This window comes from Quercus robur, chromosome 2, assembly GCF_932294415.1.
Source record: "Quercus robur chromosome 2, dhQueRobu3.1, whole genome shotgun sequence".
In the NCBI taxonomy this organism is placed as follows: Eukaryota; Viridiplantae; Streptophyta; class Magnoliopsida; order Fagales; family Fagaceae; genus Quercus; species Quercus robur.
The window spans coordinates 77,887,833-77,900,145 of record NC_065535.1 but is presented as its reverse complement, the minus strand read 5'-3'; the positions used below and the strand labels follow the sequence as shown (position 1 = coordinate 77,900,145).

At 35.1% G+C, this 12,313-nt stretch overlaps 1 pseudogene; it reads right to left on the bottom strand.

Annotated features, from left to right (window-relative positions):
* Positions 1 to 1,491: 1,491 nt before the first annotated feature.
* Positions 1,492 to 12,313, bottom strand: part of LOC126703746 (cullin-3A-like) — a 32,530-nt pseudogene continuing 21,708 nt past the window's right edge.

The window sequence follows — 12,313 nt, the reverse complement described above, 5'->3', positions numbered from 1 at the left end:
ATATAGTGTGACTCTATTATGTTATAAACGAGACTTTCTTGGTTTCATTTATCACATTTTTTTTCATTCTCTTTCCCTCTTAGTAATACTTGGATGCTATTGGTTAGTTTTTTTTTCAATGATTGATTTTAAGGTGCAATTCCAACTTCCCTTGTAACTAAAGAATAAAAAAGATGATTTCTGGTCACTCTAGGCACCTTGTCAATTGAATGAATACATATGAATGGTATATGTGGAAATAAATTCAAATGGGATGTGAAATCCAATGTTGGCTACTGCAGAATTACCTACAGTACAAAATTTATGTAGTCTGTGGGGTGTGCTCATGGTTTGGAGGAGATTCTGTGGGAGAGACCAGAGAGGCCACTGTATTTGAGGGATATAGGGTAAAGGGTGGTTTATCATGGAGTTGTGGTGGGTTGGATGAATCAGCATCACTCATTGCTATGGGAATCTCAGGTGGTTTGGGTAGTGCCTGTGGTGGAAATATGCTGGAAGAGAGAAAGGTATATGATTTTGTTATTATTTTGATATGTCAACATGAAAGAATAGACTTCATAAGATTTTTTTTTCTCTTATTTGCAATCCGAAGGTTTTGATATATGAATCTGGAATCAAGGTATAGATTAATTAGAATAGAAAAGACTGAATTTCATTTAAAATATATCAACCGATACAAGAGACTATCTTTATGCATACTTTCACTTATACAACTCGGCCAATCCTCTATCCACATCATTGCATGATATCACTAGTAAAGTTAAGTCTCTTGCCTTTTTTATTTTTAAGTACTTCAATTTCTTCTTGACAATTGTAGCTTTTTATCCACTATAATATCACTGGTAAAGACTTATGCCTAAATATTAATGGTACTGTCCATTGGAGAGCTGCAATTTCATCTCCTATTGATTTCATCAATTCCTTAACAATAACAAGAAGCATAAGATGTTTTCTTTCTTTTCCATTTGTCCTCTTGCATCTTAAAAAAAAAAAAAAAAAAAAAAGAAGTTGAAGAGGAAGACAAAATAAAAAAACTTGACAAAGTTAGAACAACCCTTTAAATTACTCCAGAAGGACCAGAACTGATTTTCTGTACTTCTTGCAAGAGTCTTATATCCCAAGTTATAAAAATTTTTATTCACTTTCCTTATTCTCACTTCTAGCAAGAGTCCTATAATTTTTAGATGTGCTCCTAGATTTTACACAACAAAGATGAACAAAATGATATTCATTGAGATTAAACTTATCCAAGCCTAGAGTAATTCAAAAGCAACATTCCAAATAAACAACTTGAAGAAACAATCACACAAGCCAATACCAAATACCCTGTCAAAACGTAAAAATCACACACTTTCTTCAAGCAAGGTACCTGTACAATATCCAATCATTTTTATTCCGCCCAAAGAGGGATTCAATTTGTTTTCTTATAGCAACAGGGGGTTTTGCAAGAACAGCTACTGCAGCTGGTTTGTGACCTCAGCAACAATGCTATCAGAATGTAGCACGCTCTACATGTTCACAAATCTCAGCACCAAGGCTACAATAGAAGCCCTTCCTCGTATCCTGAGAGACCTTCATATCAGTGAATATACCTTCCAGCTTAGATGTAAATTCATATCCACACTCTGTTTTTAGCTTAACAATCAAACTTCTTTCAGCATCATCAGAGATTTTTCCCTGCATGGAGCCTCATCACCAAATGTTGTCTGTAATACTTCTCAAATTCATCTTTCTCCTGAAGGTATCGGAAAAGTGCCATGACCTTATCCACTACAACCTCCATACTTACCCCTCTCCATCCTTTACGGAACTTGTCATCCACAAACAAAGAAATGAATTCTGGGGACTGAGCATTCAAATTAATGAAGTACTCAAATGAGGAATTCAAAGCATTCTGGAATGTCTTGTTCTTGTAAAATGCCAAACTGATGATTTTTTCATACTTATCCTTTAAATCCAGGAGACGTTGCACTAAGTTTATAGGATCCTTCAACCTTTCTGGATTGGTAACTAGCTGCTTACCCGTATCCTGAATGTATGAAGTCATGACATCCCTCATGATTGAGAGTCCACTAGGTACCCTGAAGAACAACTTATACATCCTTCTCAAGTCATCATATTTGTTATTCACAAGCATATTAACTAAGCCTGAGTTCTCCATATGGACTAGTCTGTGCATGTGACTTTCAATCATCTGCTTTTCAACCACACTTATTATCTTATCTAAACTTCTAGCATCCAAATAATGGCACACTCTCTCCATTTCTTTGTTGAGACATCTGTCAGCCTTGTTTAGATAATCCCTGCAATCACAAAACTCAATGAACTGTTGAGACTCAAGACGGTAAAAATCAGCTGAAACTTCAAGAAAAGGCTTCTCAAAGTCTTCTTCGTAAACAGAAGAACCAAAATCCATTAGCATCTTTATAATATTCCTCATCAAATCCCTATTTATAACTTCACCATTCCTTTCTCTATGAACATGCTCAAGAAGTGTATCCCGAAGCCTAGCGTGGGGGGGATAACAATATCTCTCCACAAATTGAACCCAAGCTCATGAATTGGGGTTTTGTGGGTGCTTGGGATGAAAGTTATATCCATGTCCGCAAATATAACTAATATCGTTTGCAATGCCTCGTTATGATCTGCCCATTTCTGGCTCAGCTCTTCCAAAAATACCTCTCCCCTTAGATGAAAATTCATAGTTGTCACAAGTCTAGAATAGAGTTCATCTCCAAAATTGTGCAGCACCATATCATACACAAGCCTGATGTATTCAGAATCTTAAACATCATAAAATATGAAATTTTCATCTGTGAGAAATAATAATGTCAGCTTCTTACACATTTAATAATATTAGTTCAAAAGAATTCCGGCCACTTGCCACTTAAAAAAAAATTAAAAGACTTTACTATGACAGAGGATGTGAAAACCTACACAGCAAATTGCAGGACCTTGCAAAAAATTGCCATAGGATCGACTCTTGCAAACCAAGTTATAAATCCATTTGCGTTTTATTAGCTGCTAAGAACAAAATAGGTGAACTGACGGAACAAAAATCTTGAGACTTCAGAGAAGACACATTCAAAAGAGAGAGAGAGAGATAAATGAATCCACGAGTTGCTAACAAATTGACAGAAAACCATTCAGTATTGGCAATACTGAACCCTAAGAAACCTACTGAATAAATGGGAGGATACATTTTATTAAAGTTAAATGATATAGATAGCATAATGAATAGAAAATTTGGTAACTTCAATATGAGATAATTCATGGTAAAAATTATAAGAAGAAGAAGAAAAAAAAAAAAAAAAAAAAGGGAAAGGAAAATAAGAGTTTCAAATTAAAAAATTTAAACACCATGGACTATGAACTGCGGGACACTCCAATTTTTGACTTTGACATAGGACTCTTGTATCCAGTTAGGACTATAGATGAAGACAAAAATTTTACTAAGACATCAAAAACATGATAACTAACAGTGGTTTCTACAAACAATGAGAATACCTTCCAAAATCGTGGGCAGCTAATTCTAGCGCATCATGTTCTGGGTTGGTTTGTGATGGTGGAACCAATTAAATGTCATATTTTCACCGCACTTTTGAAAGTACTCTAGTTTAAAATGTAATTTCCTATTAAACCCCAATAAAGAAATGAATCAATCTCATTATTAAACATTGAAAATAAAAATAAATAATAGCATAGTAGTCTAAAACTGCGAAATTATATATAAAAAGCAAAGGGGGGCACACCAATAAATCTGTTCAAAATTGAGGCTTCCAAAATTGTGATGGATCAAAATATCCTGGATCAAGTGCTCTAGAATCTTACACATCTCCTTTGGGTAGTTTGGATCCACCATGTTCATTTTTTAATGTCACAAAGCTCTTCTTCATCTCAGCACTCAATGAAGGATCAGAGTTTTGGGGGGATGTTAACAAAAACTGAATGAGATTTCAGGAAAACAAAAAGCTATTAACCACCCACCAATAGACACAAATGGTTTGGAGTTTACACCAAAAGCTTAAGTTGTGGTGAAGTTGCTGTTATGATTTGATCAACAGGAGTGAAACAATTTACAACCAGAACAAACAATTGGCCATCTTTTTATCATTTAAATGTTGGAAATTTAATTGAAATTTTTTTTTTTTTGGGTGAGAAATAACTGTTATATTCGATTAAACAATATTTCTGCCAGACAATTTAATTATTCCTACTAAACTAATTGACTTGGTTTAGAATATTTCAGGTTATCAAACTTTGAAATACATTCAAACAGTAATGTCTAGCAGAGACTGAGGGCCATGGTCACCCAAGTCTTTCAATTATTTTATAAATTTTTTTAACTAATATAGATATTATTTATTAGTATTTTTAAGGAAAAAAATTGGTATTAAGTACCCTCAAAAATTTTATTATAATAGTATAGAAAATACCTAAAAATTTTAAGAAATAATCCTCTTAAATATATTTCAATTGTTAAAAAAAAAAGGGGCCATAAGGAAAGGGTGACAAAAGTAAACGGTATATAGAGTTATAGATATTTATGCTGTCTAGAGTTTCTTCCAATATTCCAGAAGAAATAGACCGCATAATAATTATTACATTTACTCAAATTCTTGAATTTGTTAACCTGCACTCTAATTGTGTGGAAATCTTTTAACAATACAAGAAGTCAGAACTGAACAGCCCGAATGGAAGATGGAAGATGGAAAATGTACCATCAAATGTTAAATTTGTACTACAGGCTAATTTAGACAGCCTCCCTTAATAATATGCACCGAATTTTTCTTTAAAAAAGAAACAAGAAGTCAAGAAGCCACTTCTCTCTGTATCATAGCATAGGCAACTTTTAGAAATTTAAATACATGCCCTTCTCCTATATATGGTCAATATTCATTCACGTTGAACCCTGATATAAGTGACCTTAAGGGAGTGTTTAGTACATGTGTTTGAAAACATGTGTGAAAATACGTGTGGGTGAAAAAGTGTATGAAAATGCATGTAATGTTATTTAAAAACTGAAAACATGTGTTGGAGTTTATCTACCAAACAACCCCTAACTTACTAGGAGCTTAGTAGTTTACCATTACAGTCTCAAGCATAACTCAATCCCCTGAGATGCCGCACCTAAGGGTTAAGGGTGGAGGCCAGGGAGGCACTTGGCCTCCCCTAATTTCTCATAGTAAATGATAGTGTACTTGTCAACTAGTATTATTTGGAAAATGCTAAAAATACTACAAGTTTTACTACATAAAACTTACAAACTGATGTAGCAATGAATGTGACTAATGGGCTTTAACTTTCTCTTATAAATGAATATTTCTCTTTATAATTGGTAACACATTATTTTGTAAGCTCAATGTTTTTTTTGTTTTTTTTTATTTTTATTTTATTTTATATGTATATATATATTATGAGAATCGTAAGCAAAATATAATATACCATGCAGTATCCCTAGCACAACTCGTACTATTATGCTCAACAATAGTCATGGGCTTTGTAATCACACTATTAAGCAGAATAATTTTTTATTGATTACATATGGGGAAGCTCGGGCGTGTATTAGTTAAACTTAATTGGAAAAAAATTTTGTTAAATAAAGTATCTACGATTGAATTATGTCTATACAAAAACAAAACCAATATTGAATCTCACCTACACCAATATATATATATATATATATTAGTTTTATTATATAAAAAAACTATTATGGAGCGAAGATCATAAATATAAATCTTATTGTTTCGTAAAATAAAATAAAAGATCACTATGCATTTAAAAAATAATAATTGATCATTACTTAAGTTTGCTAACCATACGTGTCATGTGTTTAACAAGTGCTAATTACCTATTAATATATGATCATAAGGTGAAATACCCAACTGAGTACTCCAAATTTAGTCAACTCCCCAAGTGTAGCCCTCGTCTGAAGCCAAATCATGTTTGTTCCTTGACCTAAGTTGAAAAATGGGTCAAACTCTTCTAACCAAAGCTTTCCAAACTCTTTCTGTGTGAACAACTGAGCATTAACCTCCTAATCATAACCATGCTCCCCAGAAGCAACATACATTGGAGTTACTAACTAATACTACACAGTGACTATAATTTAGCACTCATATGGTCTAACTCCAAAAATGGTTGGGACAATGATCAAAGACCAAAATGTTAATTAAACCTAGTTATTCCTTACGGTTGAGTGTTCCTTTACAATGTCTAGCACATTATAGCTAAGGGCATCCTTATCAATAATTGCAAAAACGCTAAAACTTAAATTTTAGAATCTGAAACTCAAAAAACCCACTACATCAAAACTTGCATATGCTAAAAGATTTGCCATCTTGCTACAGTGCACTCTCATTTTTGAGAGCGCACTATAGCTATATCTTATTAAAAAAATATTATTTTAAAGCTTTCTCCCTCTTCTTCTCTTAAAAAAACATATTTTATTTCTCCCTTTTTTTTATTCTTCCCTTCTTCTCTGTTCAGACCCGTCGTTCCTCTCTCTCTCTCTCTCTCTCTGAAATCAATCTCCCTATGGCTCCCCACTTGAAGCTATCTCACGACTTGGATTTGAACCAATGAAGCTACTTCCCTTCCAATTTTTTTTCAGTGGGTTTCGATGGTGGGTCACAGTGGCGGTGATTTGTGGGTTTGATTTGGAGGCATAGTGGTGAGATCGGCGAGTCCGTGGGTTGGATCTTTGGGTTATAATTTTGTTTTGATCGCTGGTTGTTTTTGCTAGATGGTTGTGGTTTTGCTTTTCTTTTTTTTTTTTTTTCTTCCTGCAGTGGGTTAGATCAGCCACTAGGGAGTGCTTGGTTGATATTTTGTTTTTGCAATGGCTGGTTGTTTTTGTGGCGGTTGGTTGTGATTTTGGTGGATGGTTGTGGTTATATTTTGGGTTTTTTTATTTTTTATTTTCTTCCTATAGGTGATTGTGGTTGCCACGGTGGTGCTGTGACTTGTGGTGGTGGTGGCTATGGTGGGTTGTGGTTGCTACAATGGTGGCTATGGCAAGTGGAGTGGTGGTAGGGGTGATGGAGGAGGTGGTTGCTATAGTTTTTTGTGTAGTTGTTTTATTATTATTTTAATGAGTAGTTTTTATTATTTGAATGAAATGGTAAACAATATAGAAGTTTTGATGTTTGATGTATCTTAAAATGGGGTGGTATAATAGATAAAGTAAAATTTTGAAGTGTTAAATACTAAAATTTTAAGAATCCTAGATGAAATGCTCTAACGTGCCCAAAGTTTTTTTGTTTATCAACGATCAACGCGCATTCTTCGTTCACGTCAACCAAATAGCCTAGCCTCGGCAGTCCCAAAACCGACAGCACCATGCGCCATGCACAAGAGAAACCTTTTTTTTTTTTTTTTTTTTTGGTATTGAAGCAGTGAACCATTTCTTTTGGACTGTTCTCTTGATTTTGGGCTTTTTTTAGGGTATTAGTAATAATTATATGCCTTCTATGGTATATTTAGGGTATTAGCAATGATTTTATATATAATATATATAATTATATATAACCTCCCTTTTAACTTTAATTGACCGCCACTTTCAAAAATAAAAAAAAATAAAAAAAAAAACTTTAATTGACCGCCCTTATTAGCGTTGCTATATATATATGCATAGATATTCGAAGTTTTTAACTTGTTCCTAAAAAAAAGTTTCTTTCTTAATTCTGAGTTTGAGACTTCTTACATTCACCGAACATTCATCAAAAAGTTTGAGACTTCAAACATTCATCAAAAAGTTTGAGACTTCCTGTTTCTTACTTAATTCTACGTTTGAGATTTCTTACATTCACCAAACATTCATCAAAAAGTTTGAGACTTCAAACATTCATCAAAAAGTTTGAGACTTCCTACATGTTTCTTACTTAATTCAACGTTTGAGATTTCTTACATTCACCAAACATTCATCAAAAAGTTTGAGACTTCAAACATTCATCAAAAAGTTTGAAACTTTTTACGTGTTCATAGAAAAGGGAAAGAAAATTCTTTGATTTCTTGAAACAATGGAGATGGTGGGGTTTCGATATGATCCTACAGATGATGAATTGATGAAGATTTTAATGGAGAAGGTCAACGATGCGGAACAACACACTCACCTAAATCATAATTTTATTGTGAATGATTGTGAGATATATGGCAAAATTCCTCCATGGGAAATATATGATTCTCATACCCACTATCATTTACGCACTTTCCACCGCAAGCTCTACGTCTTCACCGACCTCAAAACAACATCCGGCAATCGTGTGTGCAGGGCTGCCGCTTGCGGAACCTGGCTTGAAAAAAGCAAGCCCAAAAGACTCTACGATTCTCAGGGCAATGTTATTGGGATGGACAGGATGCTCTCTTTTAAGGCCAAGGATCTCCATTCGGGCAAATTCAATAAAACTAATTGGATAATGCACGAGTTCTCCTTGGCAAATCAGGAATTTGGAAGAACCAACACAGTCCTCTGTGTCATCTATAAACTAAATAAAGGTTCAGGGTCAGATTGTGAGGAGGCCAACGGAAGAGGTCTCAAAAGAGCTTTTTCTTCTACTGCTAATGAAGAGTTCTCATGCTTCAACACAACTTCTGCTGCTGTGATTTCACTTGAGCCTGAGCCTGAGATGCCTAGTGCTGATGAAGAGTTCTCATGCTTGAATACAACTGCTGCTGCTGTGATTTCACTTGAGCCTGAGCTTGAGCCTGAGATGCCTAGTGCTGATGATGAAGAGTTCTCATGCTTCAATACAACCGCTGCTGCTGTGGTTTCACTTGAGCCTGAGCCTGAGATGCCTAGTGCTGATGAAGAGTTCTCATGCTTCAATACAACTGCTGCTGCTGTGATTTCACTTGAGCCTGAGCCTGAGCCTGAGATGCCTAGTGCTGATGATGAAGAGTTCTCATGCTTCAATACAACCGCTGCTGCTGTGGTTTCACTTGAGCCTGAGCCTGAGATGCCTAGTGCTGATGAAGAGTTCTCATGCTTCAATACAACTGCTGCTGCTGTGATTTCACTTGAGCCTGAGCCTGAGCCTGAGATGCCTAGTGCTGATGATGAAGAGTTCTCATGCTTCAATACAACCGCTGCTGCTGTGGTTTCACTTGAGCCTGAGCCTGAGATGCCTAGTGCTGATGAAGAGTTCTCATGCTTCAATACAACTGCTGCTGCTGTGATTTCACTTGAGCCTGAGCCTGAGCCTGAGATGCCTAGTGCTGACGATGAAGAGTTTGCTGCATGGGTTTCTGGATGTTTTTCTTCCACTGCCGCTGTCGCTGAAGAGGCCTCAACCTTCAATACTACTGGTGTGATGTCACATGGGCAAGAAGATGCCCAAGCCCAAGAACACAAAAAAAGACGGTTGGATGCTGTTGCTGATGCTGATGCTGTTACGAATGAAGAGTTTGCTGCATGCATAGATGATCCCACATTCCCAGATGAACCATTGAGTCAAATATTTTTTGATCTACCACCCCTGGTTGAAGTATGCAGTCAATCCAAATCAGACTCTGTTGCTGATTTTGATGCATTAATTACTTCATTAATTTCTGATCCGACACAACCTGATGAAGTATGGAGTAAAATCTTTTGTATATGAGAATTCTTTTTCTTCTCTTTTAGTCTTGCACAGATTTTTTGTTCTTCTCTTTTCAGTTGACAGTTAGCATGTCCATAGTTAGAACTCTGGCAAATGGTTGTTAGCAATGTAGCTTAAGAATTGATGGATTGTACAAAAACTTGTTTTGATGGTGAAGGAGCTATTTTTCAACTCAAAGTTATAAACTTCTTATGCTTTCTTCTCTTATTTGCAATCTTTATGCTTTTGACAAATGAATGTGTTGTGAAGGTTTAGATATATAGTTTGACTCTATTATGTTATAAACGAGACTTTCTTGGTTTCATTTATCACATTTTTTTTCATTCTCTTTCCCTCTTAGCAATACTTGGATGCTATTGGTTACTTTTTTTTCAATGATTGATTTTATGGTGCAATTCCAATTTCCCTTGTAACTAAAGTATAAAAAAGATGATTTTTGGTCACTCTAAGCACCTTGTGAATTGAATGAATACATATGAATGGTATATGTGGTAATAAATTCAAATGGGATGTGAAATCCAATGTTGGCTACTGCAGAATTAAAGTTCCAGAATTATCTACAGTACAAAATTTATGTAGTCTGTGGGGTGTGCTCATGGTTTGGAGGAGATTCTGTGGGAGAGACCAGAGAGGCCACTGTATTTGAGGGATATAGGGTAAAGGGTGGTTTATCATGGAGTTGTGGTGGGTTGGATGAATCAACCTCACTCACTGCTATGGGAAGCTCAGGTGGTTTGATTAGTGCCTGTGGTGGAAATTATGCTGGAAGAGAGGAGGAAGGTATGTGATTTTGTTATTATTTTGATATGTCAACATTAAAGAATAGACTTCATAAGATTTTTTTTTTCTCTTATTTGCAATCCGAAGGTTTTGATATATGAATCTGGAATCAGGGTATAGATTAATTAGAATAGAAAAGACTGAATTTCATTTAAAATATATCAACCGATACAAGACACTATCTTTTTGCATATATACTTTCACTTATTCAACTCGGCTAATCCTCTATCAACACCATTGCATGATATCACTAGTAAAGTTAAGTCTCTTGCTTTTTCTATTTTTAAGTACTTCAATTTCTTCTCGACAATTTTAGCTTTTTATCCACCATAATATCACTGGTAAAGACTTATGCCTACATATTAATGGTACAGTCCATTGGAGAGCTGCAATTTCATCTCCTATTAATTTCATCAATTCCTTAATAATAACAAGATGCATAAGATGTTTTTTTTCTTTTCCATTTGTACTCTTGCATCTTTAAAAAAAAAATAAAAAAGAAATTGAAGAAGAAGACAAAATAAAAAACTTGACAAAGTTAGAACAACCCTCTAAATTACTCCAGAAGGACCAGAATTGATTTTCTGTACTTCTTGCAAGAGTCTTATATCCCAAGTTATAAAAACTAGTTGCAAACCCACGCGATGCATGGGAATAAATAATTATTTTATATTGTAATTTAATGTATAATTTCTTTTCTAAATTTTTTTTGAAGATAATTTGTTCTTCCTACAACTTAAAAAATTTCTATTCAGTCCAATTAGGTTTACTTAGGTCCAATTTGGTCCACTCGGTCAATTTCAATCCCCTTTCAGTCCATTTTAGACTAATTGAGTCTTAGCTTGATTCTTTTTGTAGGTTTTCTTTTCATGTTTAGCTCCAAAAAAAATTCTTCATTTTTTGGTTGAAAAGTATGAAATTTATTATATTTTTGGGCTAAAATCTTTAATTTTAAGTAAAATAAAAATAAAAATAAAATAAAATAGACATTAGAAAAATGAACCTAAAAATGCAATAAAAATGATAAACATTCAACAGTTTAATTCGGTCCATATTGATTCTATTTGGTCCATTCTTTCCTCTTCAGTTCAATTTGGTCTTATTCCGTCCATTCAGTCCTATTTAGTCCACTCTGTTTACTAAAGTTCTATTCAGTCCAATTTTGCCCATTCAGTCTTATTCAGTCAACTTCGGTCTAATTCAGTCCATTCAGTCCGCATTGGCTTTACTCGGTTCATATTAGTCCTATTTTGTCAACTTTGGTCTACTTCGGTCCACTCAGTCCACATTGGCTCTATTCGGTCTACATTCGTCCTATTCGGTCCATTCTGTCCACTTTGATCCACTTCAGTCCTATTCGGGCCATTCGGTTCACTTTAGTCCGATTCGGTCCATTTTGTCTACTTTGGTTTGATTTGGTCCATTCTGTCCGCTTCTGTTCTATTCAGTCCACATTACTCCACTTCGGTCCAGTATGTCCACCTTCTATTTAGTCCAAGTTAGTCCCATTCTGTCCACTTTGGTCCTATTCAGTCCATTTGTTCTACTTCGGTCGATTAGGTCCTATTTAGTCCATTCTGTCTACTAAAGTTCTATTTGGTCCAATTCGGCCCATTCAGTCTTATTTAGTCCACATCGGTCTAATTCGGTCAATTCTGTCCACATTGGCTCTATTCGGTCCACATGGGTCCTATATTGTCCACTACCTAATTCAGTCCACTTAGTCCACATTGGCTCTATTCGGTCCACATTGGTTCTATTCGGTCCATTTTGTCCACTTTGATCCACGTTAGTCCCATTTGGGCCATTTGGTCCACTTTGGTCTGATTCAGTCCATTTTGTCTACTTTGGTTCATTCTGTCTACTTCGGTCCTATTCAATCCATATTACACCTACTCAGTCCACTTCTGTCCAATATTTCCACCTCATTCATA